General features: G+C 62.5%; 1 pseudogene; it reads left to right on the forward strand.

The window, feature by feature from the left end:
• The first annotated feature begins 2014 nt into the window (after window positions 1–2014).
• Window positions 2015–15704, forward strand: LOC140470088 (twinfilin-2-like; annotated as a pseudogene).
• The last annotated feature ends 724 nt before the right edge of the window (window positions 15705–16428 follow it).

Raw genomic sequence — 16428 nt, forward strand, 5'->3', positions numbered from 1 at the left:
GGAGAACTAGCCATTTGGATACAGAACTGGCTCAAAGGTAGAAGACAGAGGATGGTGGTGGAGGGTTGTTTTTCAGACTGGAGGCCTGTGACCAGTGGAGTGCCACAAGGATCGTTGCTGGGCCCTCTACTTTTCATCATTTATATAAATGATTTGGATGTGAGCATAAGAGGTACAGTTTGTAAGTTTGCAGATGACACCAAAATTGGAGGGGTAGTGGACAGCGAAGAGGGTTACCTCAGATTACAACAGGATCTGGACCAGATGGGCCAACGGGCTGAGAAGTGGCAGATGGAGTTTAATTCCGATAAATGCGAGGTGCTGCATTTTGGGAAAGCAAATCTTAGCAGGACTTGTACACTTAACGGTAAGGTCCTAGGGAGTGTTGCTGAACAAAGAGACCTTGGAGTGCAGGTTCATAGCTCCTTGAAAGTGGACTCGCAGGTCGATAGGATAGTGAAGGCAGCGTTTGGTATGCTTTCCTTTATTGGTCAGGAGTCAGGAGGTCGTGAGGCTGCTTTGGGAATACTGCGTTCGATTCTGGTCTCCCCGCTACAGGAAGGATGTTGTGAAATTTGAGAGGGTTCAGGAAAGGATGTTGGAGGGTTTGGGCTACAGGGAGAAGCTGGATAGGCCGGGGGCAATTTTCCCTGGAGCATCGGAGGCTGAGGGGTGACCTTATAGAGGTTTATAAAATCATGAGGGGCATGGATAGGATAAATAGACAAGGTCTTTTCCCCCTGGGGTGGGGGAGACCAGAACTAGAGGGGGGTAGGTTTAAGGCGGGGGGGGGGGGGGGGGGGGGAAAGGGACCTGAGAGGCAACGTTTTCCCCCAGAGGGTGGTGCGTGTGTGGACCGAGCTGCCAGAGGGAGTGGTGGGGGCTGGTACAATGGTAACATTTTAAAAGGCATCTGGATGGGTTTAGAGGGAGATGGGCCAAGTGCTGGCAAACGGGGGGCTGGGTTAGGTTCGAATAGCTGGGTCAGCACGGACGAGTTGGGCCGAATGGTCGATTCCTGTGACTCTGTGATCCCCTCGTTGAAAGTGACACCCAACCTCCCTCTCGGAAATAAAGATGGGGATGCAGATTTCCCTCTGGTTTTCGCGCGGTCCCCGCCCCCTGTTCCCCGCCCCCCAGCTTGAAAGCGAGGGCGGGAAGTCGACTGCAGAGGCTTCACAGTTGCGTCTCTGCCCTGCATCCATATGTGTAACGGTGGAATTTAGAACATTCCAGCTCAGTCCAGGCCCTTCGGCCCTCAATGTTGTGGAACCAATCTGACCACGATTGCATTCTCCTCCATAAATGCCCTTAAAGTTGGTGAGTCTGGTACTGATACAGACATTCCACACCCCTGAGTAATATCTACCTCTGAGCACAGTGGCTCAGTGGTTAGCACTGCTGCCTCACAGCACCAGGGTCCCAGGTTCGATTCTAGCCTCGGGCGACTGTCTGTGTGGAGTTTGCACATTCTCTCTCTCCCCCCCCCCCCCCCCCCCACCAATGTCTGCGTGGGTTTCCTCCGAGTGCTCCAGTTTCCTCCCACAGTCCAAAGATGTGCAGGTCAGGGTGGACTGGCCGTGCTAAATCGCTCAGAGTGTTAGGTGCAGTAGTCAAGAGGGGAATGGGTCTGAACGGGTTACTCTTCGGAGGGTCGGTGTGGACTTGTTGGGCCGAAGGGCCTGTTTCCGTACCATTAGGGAATCTAATCTAATCTGTCTGAAATCGATCACCCCTCAATGTAAAGCTACGTCCCCTCGTGCTCGCCCTCCCCATCTTGAGGGTAAAGGCTCTCGCTGCCTAACCTTCTGATAGTCTCAATGAAGTCACCTTCTTCTTCTCTCTGATGAGAACAGCCTCAAGTCCCTCTGTAAGGACCTTCCCTCCAGACCAGGCAACATCCCTGGTAAATCTCCTCCGCACCCTTCCCCGGTTTCTGCAGTTTCTCGGCTGGGATTTTTTTTGTTGTTCGAAACGGCCTCCGTCTGCCTGGACGCTTGGTTACGGGAACGTGTTTTTCCATCTGCCCCGTTAGATGAACACTGAGGTGAGCGTGGACACCAAACAGCCAACGCTGCAGGGCGTCTCGTTTCCTGTTGACGAAGACGCCGTCCGTGCCTTGCGACAACTCCAGCAGAAGGATTGCTCCTACGTCCAGCTGGTGGGTGGGCTGACGGGGGGGGGGGGGGGGGGGGGGGGGGGGGGGGGAGGGGGAGGGGGGAGAGGAGGTGTGGGGAGGGGAGGGATGGGCGCCGTTGTGGGAGGGAGAGGGAATTTCAGAGAGGACCCCAGCGCTGCAGGTCAGCCCGCCCACGAGGTCTCTCGCTCCGTGGCCAACCCTGTGCCTGTTCCTGTTGGCGTGCCACCCTACGGCAATGTGAGGTGATGCCCCTCTGGGTCCTAGACTCTCCCACATGAGAGGGAGTCACCTCTTTCCCCAACCCCCCCCTTTTCTGCCTCTGGTTTGTCTAAACTCCAATGGGTGCGGGCCACTCTGCCTCTCCTCATCGCATGCTCCCCAGGTTCGGCTGCAGGCGCCTTCCCTGGACAGACTCGGATACCTGATCTATCCCTGCTTGGATACGGGGCCCCAGGAGCATCTGTGCATTTCCTGCTGTGCTCCGACTGGAGCCTTGGAGGTTTTCTGCGGAACCTTGCTGAGGTTTATGGGAAGGGGGGGGCGGGGGCGGGCTGGAGGAGACCCAAGCCGTGATGGGGCTGAGTTGTGGGATAGGCTAGAGGGATCGAGCGGCCTCAACACGGCGCTGTGTTTGAGCTGTGTGTTTCCACACGGTGACTGTATCCCAAACTCCCCAACTCTCACCCAGTAACACCCTCAGGACTGTCAGAAGGAGGGACTGTACAGCTAAGGAGCATTCATCTGAGGGGGTCTCTTCTCTCTCGCTAACCACCATCTCTCTCTACCCCCTTCCCCCTCTTTCTTCCACTCTCTCCCACCTTCCCCCCCCACTCTCTCCCACCTTCCCCCCCCACTCTCTCCCACCTTCCCCCCCCACTCTCTCCCACCTTCCCCCCCACTCTCTCCCACCTTCCCCCCCCCCACTCTCTCCCACCTTCCCCCCCAATCTCTCCCACCTTCCCCCCCCACTCTCTCCCACCTTCCCCCCCCACTCTCTCCCACCTTCCCCCCCCACTCTCTCCCACCTTCCCCCCCACTCTCTCCCACCTTCCCCCCCCCACTCTCTCCCACCTTCCCCCCCACTCTCTCCCACCTTCCCCCCCCACTCTCTCCCACCTTCCCCCCCCACTCTCTCCCACCTTCCCCCCCCACTCTCTCCCACCTTCCCCCCCCCACTCTCTCCCACCTTCCCCCCCCCACTCTCTCCCACCTTCCCCCCCCCCCCCCCCCCCCCCCCCCCCCCCCCCCCCCCCCCCCCCCCCCCCACTCTCTCCCACCTTCCCCCCCCACTCTCTCCCACCTTCCCCCCCCACTCTCTCCCACCTTCCCCCCCACTCTCTCCACCTTCCCCCCCCACTCTCTCCCACCTTCCCCCCCCACTCTCTCCCACCTTCCCCCCCACTCTCTCCCACCTTCCCCCCACTCTCTCCACCTTCCCCCCCACTCTCTCCCACCTTCCCCCCCACTCTCTCCCACCTTCCCCCCCACTCTCTCCCACCTTCCCCCCACTCTCTCCCACCTTCCCCCCACTCTCTCCCACCTTCCCCCCCACTCTCTCCCACCTTCCCCCCCACTCTCTCCCACCTTCCCTCCCGCACTCCCCTGTCCCTCTCCCCTCCATGCCTCTCTATCCTTTCTCTCGCCCTCTCTTCCCCCCCACTTCATTCCCTCCCCCCCCACTTCATTCCCTCCCCCTCACTTCATTCCCTCCCCCCCCACTTCATTCCCTCCCCCCCCACTTCATTCCCTCCCCCCCCACTTCATTCCCTCCCCCCCCCACTTCATTCCCTCCCCCCCCCACTTCATTCCCTCCCCCCCCCACTTCATTCCCTCCCCCCCCCACTTCATTCCCTCCCCCCCCACTTCATTCCCTCCCCCCCCCACTTCATTCCCTCCCCCCCACTTCATTCCCTCCCCCCCACTTCATTCCTTCCCACCCCCACTTCATTCCCCCCCCCCACTTCATTCCCCCCCCCCACTTCATTCCCCCCCCCACTTCATTCCCCCCCCCACTTCATTCCCCCCCCACTTCATTCCCCCCCCACTTCATTCCCCCCCCACTTCATTCCCCCCCCCACTTCATTCACCCCCCCCACTTCATTCCTTCCCCCCCACTTCATTCCCCCCCCCACTTCATTCCCCCCCGCACTTCATTCCCCCCGCACTTCATTCCCCCCGCACTTCATTCCCCCCCCACTTCATTCCCCCCCCACTTCATTCCCCCCCCACTTCATTCCCCCCCCACTTCATTCCCCCCCCCACTTCATTCCCCCCCCCCACTTCATTCCCCCCCCCACTTCATTCCCCCCCCCACTTCATTCCCCCCCCACTTCATTCCTTCCCCCCCCCACTTCATTCCTTCCCCCCCCACTTCATTCCCCCCCGCACTTCATTCCCCCCCCACTTCATTCCCCCCCCACTTCATTCCCCCCCCACTTCATTCCCCCCCCACTTCATTCCCCCCCCACTTCATTGCCCCCCCCACTTCATTCCCCCCCCCCACTTCATTCCCCCCCCACTTCATTCCTTCCCCCCCCTTCATTCCCCCCCCTTCATTCCCCCCCCTTCATTCCCCCCCCACTTCATTCCCCCCCCCACTTCATTCCCCCCCCCCCACTTCATTCCCCCCCCCCACTTCATTCCCCCCCCCCACTTCATTCCTTCCCCCCACTTCATTCCCCCACTTCATTCCCCCCACTTCATTCCCCCCCCCTTCATTCCCCCCCCTACTTCATTCCCCCCCCTACTTCATTCCCCCCCCCCACTTCATTCCCCCCCACTTCATTCCCCCCCCCACTTCATTCCCCCCCCCACTTCATTCCTTCCCCACTTCATTCCCCCCACTTCATTCCCCCCACTTCATTCCCCCCACTTCATTCCCCCCACTTCATTCCCCCCACTTCATTCCCCCCACTTCATTCCCCCCCACTTCATTCCCCCACTTCATTCCCCCACTTCATTCCCCCACTTCATTCCCCCCACTTCATTCCCCCCACTTCATTCCCCCTCTCTTCCCTTCCCACCTTACTTCTCTCTCCCCCAACTCCTTCCCCCACTCTTTCATCTCCTCCCCCCTTCCCCACCTTGCTCCTCTCTCCCCCCCCCGCTCCTCCTCTCTCTCCCCCCCCGCTCCTCCTCTCTCCCCCCCCGCTCCTCCTCTCTCTCTCCCCCGCTCCTCCTCTCTCTCCCCCCCGCTCCTCCTCTCTCTCCCCCCGCTCCTCCTCTCTCTCCCCCCCCCGCTCCTCCTCTCTCTCCCCCCCGCTCCTCCTCTCTCTCCCCCCCGCTCCTCCTCTCTCTCCCCCCCCGCTCCTCCTCTCTCTCCCCACCCGCTCCTCCTCTCTCTCCCCACCCGCTCCTCCTCTCTCTCTCTCCCCCCCCGCTCCTCCTCTCTCTCTCTCCCCCCCCGCTCCTCCTCTTTCCCCCCCCGCCCTCCTCTCTCTCTCTCTCCCCCCCGCTCCTCCTCTCTCTCCCCCCCGCTCCTCCTCTCTCTCCCCCCCGCTCCTCCTCTCTCTCCCCCCCGCTCCTCCTCTCTCTCCCCCCCGCTCCTCCTCTCTCTCCCCCCGCTCCTCCTCTCTCTCCCCCCGCTCCTCCTCTCTCTCTCTCCCCCCCGCTCCTCCTCTCTCTCTCCCCCCGCTCCTCCTCTCTCTCCCCCCCGCTCCTCCTCTCTCTCTCTCCCCCCCGCTCCTCCTCTCTCTCTCTCCCCCCCGCTCCTCCTCTCTCTCCCCCCCCGCTCCTCCTCTCTCTCTCTCTCCCCCCGCTCCTCCTCTCTCTCTCCCCCCGCTCCTCCTCTCTCTCCCCCCCGCTCCTCCTCTCTCTCTTCCCCCTCCGCTCCTCCTCTCTCTCCCCCTCCGCTCCTCCTCTCTCTCCCCCCCCGCTCCTCCTCTCTCCCCCCCCTCCTCCTCTCTCCCCCCCCCCTCCTCCTCTCTCTCCCCCCTCCTCCTCTCTCTCCCCCCCACTCCCCCTCCCTCCCCCCAACTTCATTCCTTCCCTCCCCCCCACTTCATTCCCTCCCCCCCACTTCATTCCCTCCCCCCCACTTCATTCCCTCCCCCCCACTTCATTCCCTCCCCCCCACTTCATTCCCTCCCCCCCACTTCATTCCCTCCCCCCCACTTCATTCCCTCGCCCCCCCCACTTCATTCCCCCCCCACTTCATTCCCTCCCTCCCCCCCACTTCATTCCTTCCCCCCCCACTTCATTCCTCCCCCCCCCACTTCATTCCTCCCCCCCCTTCATTCCTCCCCCCCCCTTCATTCCCCCCCCTTCATTCCCCCCACTTCATTCCCCCCACTTCATTCCCCCCACTTCATTCCCCCCCCTTCATTCCCCCCCCTTCATTCCCCCCCCTTCATTCCCCCCCCTTCATTCCCCCCCCTTCATTCCCCCCCTTCATTCCCCCCCTTCATTCCCCCCCTTCATTCCCCCCCTTCATTCCCCCCCTTCATTCCCCCCCTTCATTCCCCCCCTTCATTCCCCCCCTTCATTCCCCCCCTTCATTCCCCCCCTTCATTCCCCCCCTTCATTCCCCCTCTCTTCCCTTCCCACCTTCCTTCTCTCTCCCCCAACTCCTTCCCCCACTCTTTCATCTCCTCCCCCCTTCCCCACCTTGCTCCTCTCTCCCCCCCGCTCCTCCTCTCTCTCTCCCCCCCACTCCTCCTCTCTCTCTCCCCCCCGCTCCTCCTCTCTCTCCCCCCCCGCTCCTCCTCTCTCTCCCCCCCCGCTCCTCCTCTCTCTCCCCCCCCGCTCCTCCTCTCTCCCCCCCCCGCTCCTCCTCTCTCCCCCCCCCGCTCCTCCTCTCTCCCCCCCCCGCTCCTCCTCTCTCCCCCCCCCCCGCTCCTCCTCTCTCCCCCCCCCGCTCCTCCTCTCTCTCTCTCCCCCCCGCTCCTCCTCTCTCCCCCCCGCTCCTCCTCTCTCCCCCCCCGCTCCTCCTCTCTCCCCCCCCGCTCCTCCTCTCTCTCTCTCCCCCCCCCGCTCCTCCTCTCTCCCCCCCGCTCCTCCTCTCTCTCCCCCCCGCTCCTCCTCTCTCTCCCCCCGCTTCCTCCTCTCTCTCCCCCCGCTCCTCCTCTCTCTCCCCCCGCTCCTCCTCTCTCTCCCCCCCGCTCCTCCTCTCTCTCCCCCCGCTCCTCCTCTCTCTCCCCCCCGCTCCTCCTCTCTCTCCCCCCCCGCTCCTCCTCTCTCTCCCCCCCCGCTCCTCCTCTCTCTCCCCCCCCGCTCCTCCTCTCTCTCCCCCCCCGCTCCTCCTCTCTCTCCCCCCCCGCTCCTCCTCTCTCTCCCCCCCCGCTCCTCCTCTCTCTCCCCCCCCGCTCCTCCTCTCTCTCCCCCCCCGCTCCTCCTCTCTCTCCCCCCCCACTCCTCCTCTCTCTCCCCCCCCGCTCCTCCTCTCTCTCCCCCCCGCTCCTCTCTCTCCCTCCCCCCGCTCCTCTCTCACTCTCTCTCCCCCCCCGCTCCTCTCTCTCTCTCCCCCCCGCTCCTCCTCTCTCTCTCTCCCCCCCCGCTCCCCTCTCTCTCTCTCCCCCCCCGCTCCTCTCTCTCTCTCTCCCCCCCGCTCCTCCCCTCTCTCTCTCTCTCTCTCTCTATCTTCCCCTCTCCCCTGCCCCCTTACCACCCTGCAGAAACTGGACACTGAAGCAGAGGTCATCACTCTGGTCAGCACCGAGCAGACCGGCATCGCCGACCTCCCCCAGCGGGTACCCTCTGATGCTCCCCGCTGGCATTTCTTCCTGTACCAGCACCCCCACGAGGGACAGTCGCTTGAATCTTTAGGTGAGACCTCACCTCGAGGATTGTGGGAGCTGGCGTTGTCCTGTACCTGAGAGGGGAGGAGGAGGAGGAGGAGCCCTGGGGTGGGATCGGGGGGGAATATGGGAACGTGGTCGGAGGGTCAGTCTGCTGGAGTCCCTCGGGGTAGTACCTAGGCCCCATCCCATCATCAATGACCTTCCCTCCCCGGGGGCAGGGGGGTAGTTCCCCGATGGTTATACAATGTCCGGCACCATTCTCCCTCCCCCCCCCCCCCCCCTCAGATTCTGAGCAGTCCGGGTCCAAATGCAGCAAGATCTGGATTAAACCCAGGCTCTGGCTGGCATGGGGCAGGGAACATTCACCCCACACAAGTGCCAGGCTGTGACCGTCTCCAACAAGAGAGAATCTAACCATCGCCCCCCTTGACATTCAATACCGTTATCATCACTGAATCCCCCCCCCCCCCAACTATCAACATCCTGTGGGTTACTGTCCCCAACAATAGAGAGAATCTTACCATTGCCCCCTTGACGTTCAATGGCAATACCATCACTGCAACCCCCCACTAACAACATCCTGGGGGTTACCGTCTCCAACAAGAGAGAATCTAACCATCGCCCCTTGATGTTCAATGGTGTTACCATCACTGAATCCCCCTCCCCCCACTAACAACATCCTGGGGGTTACCGTCTCCAACAAGAGAGAATCTAACCATCGCCCCCTTGATGTTCAATGGTGTTACCATCACTGAATCCCCCTCCCCCCACTATCAACATCCTGGGGGTTACCGTCTCCAACAAGAGAGAATCTAACCATCACCCCCTTGATGTTCAATGGTGTTACCGTCACTGAATCCCCCTCCCCCCACTATCAACATCCTGGGGGTTCCCGTTGACCAGAAACTGAACCGGACCCAGCCCCGTATCAATCCAGTGGCTCCGAGAGCAGGTCAGAGGCTGGGAATCCTGCAGCGAGTAACCCCCCTCCTGACTCTCCCACCATCGGGTCAGAGGCTGGGAATCCTGCAGCGAGTAACTCCCCTCCTGACTCTCCCCCCATCGGGTCAGAGGCTGGGAATCCTGCAGTGAGTAACTCCCCTCCTGACTCTCCCCCCATCGGGACAGAGGCTGGGAATCCTGCAGCAGTAACTCCCCTCCTGACTCTCCCCCCATCGGGTCAGAGGCTGGGAATCCTGCAGTGAGTAACTCCTCTCCCGACTCTCCCACCATCAGGTCAGAGGCTGGGAATCCTGCAGCGAGTCACTCCCCTCCTGACTCTCCCCCCATCGGGTCAGAGGCTGGGAATCCTGCAGCAGTAACTCCCCTCCTGACACTCCCCCCATCGGGTCAGAGGCTGGGAGTCCTGCAGCGAGTAACTCCCCTCCTGACTCTCCCCCCATCGGGTCAGAGGCTGGGAATCCTGCAGCGAGTAACCCCCCTCCTGACTCTCCCACCATCGGGTCAGAGGCTGGGAATCCTGCAGCGAGTAACTCCCCTCCTGACTCTCCCCCCATCGGGTCAGAGGCTGGGAATCCTGCAGCGAGTAACTCCCCTCCTGACTCTCCCCCCATCGGGTCAGAGGCTGGGAATCCTGCAGTGAGTAACTCCCCTCCTGACTCTCCCCCCATCGGGTCAGAGGCTGGGAATCCTGCAGCGAGTAACTCCCCTCCCCCCCCCCCCCCCAAGCCCTGTCCCACCATTGAGAAGGCACAAGTCAGGAGGGGTGAGGGAATACTCCCCACTTGCCCTAGACGGGGGCAGCTCCAACAACACTCGAGAAGCTCGACACCGTCCAGGGACAGAGCAGCCGCCCCCCCCCCCCCCCCCTCCACCACTGCTTGAAGGGCCCCACATCTACCAACATCCCCTCCCTCCCTTCCCCACCGACGCTCAGTACCATCTACAAGACGCACTGCAGAAACCCATCCTCAGGCAGCAGCTTCCAAACCCACGGCCGCTTCCATCGGGAAGGACAAGGGGGCAGCAGATACATGGGATGGGAGGAGAAAAATCTGGTGTCTGTACTCAGTCTGGGGCTTGAGGTGTGACCCTGACTGTCCCCTCTCCCTTACCCAACGGTGAAATGGTTAGAATGAGAGAGACCTAGGGATTCGGGGGCATCAGCCTTTGATGTTGGTATTCACTGGGAGACAGAGTGGCTAACAAGGCGTTTAGCACATTTACCCTCATCGCTCAGACCTTTGGGTGTAGGAGACGGGGATGTCACGTTGAGGTTATACAGGACATTGGTGAGGCCCCTTCTGGAATACTGTGTCCAGTCCCGGTCCGCCCTGTTACAGGAGGATTATTAACCCGGAGAGGGTTCGGGAAGAGATTCTCCAGGATGTTGCTGGGTCCGGAGTTATAAAGAGAGGGTGGGGCTGTTTTCCCTGGAGTGTTGAGGGGTGACCTTACTTATGTTTATAAAATCATGAAGGGGGGCATGGATAGGGTAAATAGACAAGGTCTTTTCCCCCTGGGGTGGGGGAGCCCAGAACTAGAGGTTTATAAAATCATGAGGGGGGGGGGGCATGGATAGGGTAAATAGACAAGGTCTTTTCCCCCTGGGGTGGGGGAGTCCAGAACTAGAGGGTTATAAAATCATGGGGGGGGGCATGGATAGGGTAAATAGACAAGGTCTTTTCCCCCTGGGGTGGGGGGAGCCCAGAACTAGAGGGTTATTAAATCATGGGGGGGGCATGGATAGGGTAAATAGACAAGGTCTTTTCCCCCCTGGGGTGGGGGAGCCCAGAACTAGAGGGGGTAGGTTTAGGGTGAGGGGGGGGGGGGAAAGATTTTTAAGAAAGGACCCCGGGGCAGTTTTTGGTGTGTGGAATGAACTTCCTGAGGAAGTGGTGGACGGGGGGACAGTTACAATATTTTAAAAGACATTTGGCTAAGTGCGTGAATAGGGAAGGTTTAAGGAGGGATATGGGGCCGGGAGCAGGCTGGTGTGGGACTAGTTAATCTGGGTTTCGGGTCTGTTTGCGTGTGCTGGACAACTCTATGGGTGAGTGAAAGGAGGCTCTGAAAAGAGAAGTGGGGGGTGTGGATGGGTGGGACATTGGACCAGCAGGGAAGAGATGGGCCAGAAGGCCTCTGTTTGTTTGTGAGTTTTAAAAAAAAATGAAAAACTTGGTTGTTTCTGCTGGCTGGAACCATAGGTTGGTGCTGAAGTTAACTTGTTTCTTTCTCTCTCTCTCTCTCTCTCGTTTTCTCACTCTCGGTCTCGTGCTCTTGTTTCACACTGTCTCTCTTGTGCTTGCTCTCTTGCATGCTCTCTGCCTCTCCATCTCTCTGGGTCCAGTTTTTATCTACTCCATGCCTGGCAGTAAATGCAGCATTAAGGAGCGAATGCTGTACTCCAGTTGTAAGGGACCCTCCTGAGCTACGTGGAACAGCACCTGGGCTTGGAGATTGCAAGGAAGGTGAGTAAGGAGGGAATCTCTTGGGCGGGCAGTTGGGGGGGGGGGGGGTGGGGAGCCAGGAAACATGGAGCATCCTGCTCACTCTCACCCCAGCCAACCCTCTTGGGATGGCCCCCTGGGGATTGGCCATCCCTTCACCTTCCGGATTTCCCGGACTGTTTTGCGGAAGGCGCAGGGTGGCTGGTCAGCATATTGGAGCCATTTGCGCGAGCCCACGGGAGCAGGTGCGGAAATGATGGTCTGGACTCCCTCCGGGATTCCAGACAGGCAAAGGGGGTGGATGTTTACAGTTTTTCTCCATGTTTTTGTGTTCCAACTTCCAAGCTGACCAGTTACTGAAGAACGTATCTGTGTCTCTCTCTCTCTCTCCCATGTCTTGTTCCCTCGCTCCCCCTCTCCCTTACCCATTTCCCTCTCCCTCTCATTTCCTCTCTTCCACCCCAACAATATTCCTCTTCCCCCTCCTTCCCCATGTCCCTCTCCCCCTCCCCCCTCCTTCCTCATGTCTCTCTCCCCCTCACCCCTCCTTCCTCATGTCCCTCTGCCTCTCTCCCCCATGTCTCTCTCTCTCCCCTCCCCCCTCCTTCCCCATGTCTCTCTCTCTCTCTCCCTCCCTCCCCCTCCTTCCCCATGCCCATCTCCCCTCTTTCCCCATCTTCCTCTCCCTCTCCCCCTCCTTCCCCGTGTCCCTCTCCTCTCCCCCCTCCTTCCCCATGTCCCTCTCCCCTCCCCCCTTCCCTATGCCCATCTCCCTTCCCCCCTCCTTCCCCATGTCCCTCTCCCTCCCCCTTCCCTATGCCCATCTCCCTTCCCCCCTCCTTCCCCATGTCCCTCCCTCTCTTCCCCTCTCCCCTCTCTCCCTTCCCCCCTCCCCATGCCCATCTCCCTCCCCCCCTCCCCATGCCCATCTCCCTCCCCCCCTCCTTCCCCATGCCATCTCCCTCCCCCCTCCTTCCCCATGCCCATCTCCCTCCCCCCTCCTTCCCCATGCCCATCTCCCTCCCCCCTCCTTCCCCATGCCCATCTCCCTCCCCCCTCCTTCCCCATGCCCATCTCCCTCCCCCCCATGCCCATCTCCCTCCCCCCTCCTTCCCCATGCCCATCTCCCTCCCCCCCTCCTTCCCCATGTCCCTCTCCCCCCTTCTTCCTCATGTCTCTCTCCCCCTCCCCCCTCCTTCCTCATGTCCCTCTGCCTCTCTCCCCCATGTCTCTCTCTCTCTCCCCCTCCCCCCTCCTTCCCCATGTCTCTCTCTCTCTCTCCCTCCCTCCCCCCCTCCTTCCCCATGCCCATCTCCCCTCTTTCCCCCATCTTCCTCTCCCTCTCCCCCTCCTTCCCCGTGTCCCTCTCCCTCTCCCCCTCCTTCCCCGTGTCCCTCTCCCTCTCCCCCCTCCTTCCCCATGTCCCTCTCCCTCCCCCCTCCTTCCCCATGTCCCTCTCCCTCTCCCCCTCCTTCCCCATGTCCCTCTCCCTCTCCCCCTCCTTCCCCATGTCTCTCTCTCTCTCTCCCTCCCTCCCCCCCTCCTTCCCCATGCCCATCTCCCCTCTTTCCCCCATCTTCCTCTCCCTCTCCCCCTCCTTCCCCGTGTCCCTCTCCCTCTCCCCCTCCTTCCCCGTGTCCCTCTCCCTCTCCCCCCTCCTTCCCCATGTCCCTCTCCCTCCCCCCCTCCTTCCCCATGTCCCTCTCCTCTCCCCCTCCTTCCCCATGTCCCTCTCCCTCTCCCCCTCCTTCCCCATGTCCCTCTCCCTCTCCCCTCTCCCCCTCCTTCCCCATGCCCATCTCCCTCCCCCTCCTTCCCCATGCCCATCTCCCTCCCCCCTCCTTCCCCATGCCCATCTCCCTCCCCCCTCCTTCCCCATGCCCATCTCCCTCCCCCCTCCTTCCCCATGCCCATCTCCCTCCCCCCTCCTTCCCCATGCCCATCTCCCTCCCCCCCCATGCCCATCTCCCTCCCCCCTCCTTCCCATGCCCATCTCCCTCCCCCCCTCCTTCCCCATGTCCCTCTCCCCCCTTCTTCCTCATGTCTCTCTCCCCCTCCCCCCTCCTTCCTCATGTCCCTCCTTCCCCATGTCTCTCTCTCTCTCTCCCTCCCTCCCCCCCTCCTTCCCCATGCCCATCTCCCCTCTTTCCCCCATCTTCCTCTCCCTCTCCCCCTCCTTCCCCATGTCCCTCTCCCTCCCCCCTCCTTCCCCATGTCCCTCTCCCTCTCCCCCTCCTTCCCCATGTCCCTCTCCCTCTCCCCCTCCTTCCCCATGTCCCTCTCCCTCTCCCCTCTCCCCCCCTTCCCCATGCCCATCTCCCTCCCCCCCTCCCCATGCCCATCTCCCTCCCCCCCCCTCCCCATGCCCATCTCCCTCCCCCCTCCTTCCCCATGTCCCTCTCCCTCTCCCCCTCCTTCCCCATGTCCCTCTCCCTCTCCCCCTCCTTCCCCATGTCCCTCTCCCTCTCCCCTCTCCCCCCCTCCCCATGCCCATCTCCCTCCCCCCTCCTTCCCCATGTCCCTCTCCCTCTCCCCCTCCTTCCCCATGTCCTCTCCCTCTCCCCCTCCTTCCCATGTCCCTCTCCCTCTCCCCTCTCCCCCCCTCCCCATGCCCATCTCCCTCCCCCCTCCTTCCCATGTCCCTCTCCCTCTCCCCCTCCCCCTCCTTCCCCATGCCCATCTCCCTCCCCCCCTCCTTCCCCATGTCCCTCTCCCTCTCCCCCTCCCCCTCCTTCCCCATGTCCCTCTCCCTCCCCCCCTCCTTCCCCATGCCCATCTCCCTCCCCCCCCTCCTTCCCCATGCCCATCTCCCTCCCCCCCCCTCCTTCCCCATGTCCCTCTCCCCCTCCCCCTCCTTCCCCATGCCCATCTCCCTCTCCCCCTCCTTCCCCATGTCCCTCTCCCTCTCCCCCTCCTTCCCCATGTCCCTCTCCCTCTCCCCTCTCCCCCCCTTCCCCATGCCCATCTCCCTCCCCCCCCTCCTTCCCCATGTCCCTCTCCCTCTCCCCCTCCTTCCCCATGTCCCTCTCCCTCTCCCCCTCCTTCCCCATGTCCCTCTCCCTCTCCCCTCTCCCCCCCTTCCCCATGCCCATCTCCCTCCCCCCCCTCCTTCCCATGTCCCTCTCCCTCTCCCCCTCCTTCCCCATGTCCCTCTCCCTCTCCCCTCTCCCCCCCTTCCCCATGCCCATCTCCCTCCCCCCCCTCCTTCCCCATGTCCCTCTCCCTCCCCCCCCTCCTTCCCCATGTCCCTCTCCCTCTCCCCCTCCTTCCCATGTCCCTCTCCCTCTCCCCTCTCCCCTCCTTCCCCATGCCCATCTCCCTCCCCCCCCTCCTTCCCCATGTCCCTCTCCCTCTCCCCTCCTTCCCATGTCCCTCTCCCTCTCCCCTCCTTCCCCATGTCCCTCTCCCTCTCCCCTCTCCCCCCCTTCCCCATGCCCATCTCCCTCCCCCCCCCCCCTTCCCCATGTCCCTCTCCCTCCCCCCCTCCTTCCCCATGCCCATCTCCCTCCCCCCTCCTTCCCCATGCCCATCTCCCTCCCCCCCCTCCTTCCCCATGTCCCTCTCCCTCTCCCCCTCCTTCCCCATGTCCCTCTCCCTCTCCCCCTCCTTCCCCATGTCCCTCTCCCTCTCCCCTCTCCCCCCCTTCCCCATGCCCATCTCCCTCCCCCCCCTCCTTCCCCATGTCCCTCTCCCTCCCCCCCTCCTTCCCCATGCCCATCTCCCTCCCCCCCCCTTCCCATGTCCCTCTCCCTCTCCCCCCCCTTCCCCATGTCCCTCTCCCTCTCCCCCTCCTTCCCCATGTCCTCTCCCTCTCCCCCTCCTTCCCCATGTCCCTCTCCCTCTCCCTCTCCCCCCCTTCCCATGCCCATCTCCCTCCCCCCCCTCCTTCCCCATGTCCCTCTCCCTCCCCCCCTCCTTCCCCATGCCCATCTCCCTCCCCCCCCCCTTCCCCATGTCCCTCTCCCTCTCCCCCCCTTCCCCATGTCCCTCTCCCTCTCCCCCTCCTTCCCATGTCCCTCTCCCTCTCCCCCTCCTTCCCCATGTCCCTCTCCCTCTCCCCTCTCCCCCCCCTTCCCCATGCCTATCTCCCCTCTGTCCCCCTTCCCCCCCGCCGTCTTCCTCCATCTCCCTTTCCCCTCTTTCCCCGTCTCTCCCATGTCCCTCCTTCCCACCTTCCCCTCTCCCCCTGCGTGTCTCGGCCCTGCCCCCGCCCAGGTGGAGATCGATGACGGGGCGGAGCTAACAGCAGAGTTCCTGTATGATGAGCTCCACCCAAAGAAACACACGTACGAACGAGCGTTCAGCAAACCACCAGGGCCAGCCCGCAGTCGGGGAGGCGGGAAACGTATCGTCCGCAATCCTGCAGCAAGCAGCTAGGGGAGGGGGAGGGGGACACAGACAGAGAGGGGGGGGGAACGAGGGGGAGAGGCACAGAGAGACAGCGAGGGGGAACGAGGGGGGGAGAGGCACACAGCGAGGGGAGAGAGAGAGAGAGAGACAGAGAGAGGGGGGAACAAGGGGGAGAGGCACAGAGAGACAGAGAGGGGGAACGAGGGAGAGAGAGGCACACAGCGAGGGGGAACGAGGGGGGGAGAGAGACAGGGGGAACGAGGGGGGGAGAGAGGCACACAGACAGGGGGGGAATGAGGGGGAAGAGAGGCACGGGGGGGGAACGAGGGGGGGGAGAGAGACAAGACAGAGGGAGGAATGAGGGGGGAGAGGCACAGAGGGGGAATGACGGAGACAAAGATGGAGGGGGAGAGAGGGGGACGAGGCACCGAGACAGAGGGAGAGATGGGGGGGGGGGGAGAGATAGAGAGGGACCTGGGGGATGGAGATACAGAGACAGGGGGGAGAGAAGGAGAATGATGGGGAGAGACTGAGAGAGAGAGAGGGGGAACGAGGGGGAGACAGATACAGGCGGAATGAGAGGGGGAGAGAGACGGGAACAGGGGAGGGAGACATAGAAGGTGAATGAGGGGAGAGAGAGACAACGGGGGGAATGGGGGGGGGAGAGGAGACACACGGGGGGGGGAATGAGAGGGGGAACGAGGTGGGGAGGCACAGAAAGAGGCCCTTCCTCTCTGCCCTTCCTCATTCACACACAGTCTCTCCCCCCCCCCCCCCCCACTCCCCAGGA

Source organism: Chiloscyllium punctatum, chromosome 50, assembly GCF_047496795.1.
Source record: "Chiloscyllium punctatum isolate Juve2018m chromosome 50, sChiPun1.3, whole genome shotgun sequence".
In the NCBI taxonomy this organism is placed as follows: domain Eukaryota; kingdom Metazoa; phylum Chordata; class Chondrichthyes; order Orectolobiformes; family Hemiscylliidae; genus Chiloscyllium; species Chiloscyllium punctatum.